Source organism: Arachis ipaensis, chromosome B8, assembly GCF_059453495.1.
Source record: "Arachis ipaensis isolate K30076 ecotype BB chromosome B8, ASM5945349v1, whole genome shotgun sequence".
Classification (NCBI taxonomy): domain Eukaryota; kingdom Viridiplantae; phylum Streptophyta; class Magnoliopsida; order Fabales; family Fabaceae; genus Arachis; species Arachis ipaensis.
The window spans coordinates 90193216-90195025 of record NC_142443.1 but is presented as its reverse complement, the minus strand read 5'-3'; positions in this window follow the sequence as shown (position 1 = coordinate 90195025).

Here is a 1810-nt window from a genome sequence, read left to right as displayed (position 1 = left end):
AGGATAGAAAGGAAGCATGCAAAAGTGGAAGGAATACAAGAAGTTGAAGAAATTGCTAAGCTGTCCAGCCTGACCTCTTCGCACTCAAACAGCTATAACTTTAGCTACAAAGGTCCAAACGATGCGGTTCCAGTTGTGTTGGAAAGCTAACGTTCAGGGCTTCGATTTGATATATAATATGCTATAGTTTCCCTAACGCTAGGTGACGCGACCGTGTGATCCATGCGACCGCATCGCAGTGACGGAAATCCAGCGTGGTTGAATTCGAGACCAGCAAATTCTGGGCTGTTTCTGACCCAGTTCTCGGCCCAGAAAACACAGATTAGAGGCTATAAAGTGGAGGAATGCATCCATTCATGGAAGCTTTCATAATTCATAATTTTAGGAGTAGATGTAGTTTTTAAAGAGAGAGGTTTTCTCCTCTCTCTTAGGATTAGGATTTAGGATTTCTCTTAGTTTTAGGAGTGACTCTCAATCCCAGGTTTAATATTCCTTTTACTTTATATTCCTCTTTTTACTTTCAGATGCTTCAATGCTTGTATTAGATATGTTGCCCAATTGGCTTATGAACTTTTCATGTTAAGATCTGCATATTTTATTTAATATTATTTGAGGTATTTCAGATTTAAGATTGCTTTGTTTCATTTATATTAATACTTTTAATTTAATTTAGATATTTTTCTCTCTTTTGGCTTTGGTCAAGTGATTGGTAGTACTTGAGTTATCAAACTCAGCAAGTGGTTGAAATTGGCAGATTTTGCTTTAGCTAGGATTGCTCTAACACTAGTCTCTCCACAGAAGTTGACTAGGACTTGAGAATCAAGCTAATCAGTCCACTTAACCTTCCTTTGTTTAATAAAGGCTGACCAAGTGGGATTAAAACCCAATTCTCTTCACACTTGATAAGGATAACTAGGATAGGAATTCCAATTCTTATACCTTGCCAAGAGATTTTATTATTATTATTTTATTTTACTTGTCATATAACATATTCCATCCTTACTTCCAAAACCCCAATTTACAAACTCATAACAAATAATAAGAACATACCTCCCTGCAATTCCTTGAGAAGACGACCCGAGGTTTGAATACTCGATTATCAATTTCAAAGGGGTTTGTTACTTGTGACAACCAAAACGTTTGTACGAAGGGATTTTTGTCGGTTTAGAGGCTATATCTACAACACGACTGTTTTTATGACATTCTTTACTGGCAAAAATCCTAACGTCAAAGGGGCCACCCTCACTAAGGTGGACCCGTTTCTTAATCTCCTTGTTCTTATTTTTCTGTTTTTCGGTTTTTGAGCCTTATGTTTTATTTATGTTTGTGTCTTTACTACATGATCACTAGTGTCTAAGTGTCTATGTCTTAAAGCTATGAATGTCTTATGAATCCATCACCTCTCTTAGATTTAAAATGTTCTAAAAACAAAAGAACAAGAAGTACATGATTTCGAATTTATCCTTGAGCTTAGTTTAATTATTTTGATGTGGTGGCAACACTTTCTGCTTTCTGAATGAATGCTTGAACAGTGCATATGTCTTTTGAATTTGTTGTTTATGAATGTTAAAATTGTTGGCTCTTGAAAGAATAATGAAAAAGGAGAAATGTTATTGATAATCTGAAAAATCATAAAATTGATTCTTTAAGCAAGAAAAAGTAGTGAATAGCAAGGCTTGCAAAAAAAAATGGCGAAAATAAAAGAAAAAAAAGAGAGAAAGAAAAAAAAAGCAAGCAGAAAAAGCCAATAACCTTTTAAACCAAAAGGCAATGGTAAAAAGGATCCAAGGCTTTGAGCATTAATGGATAG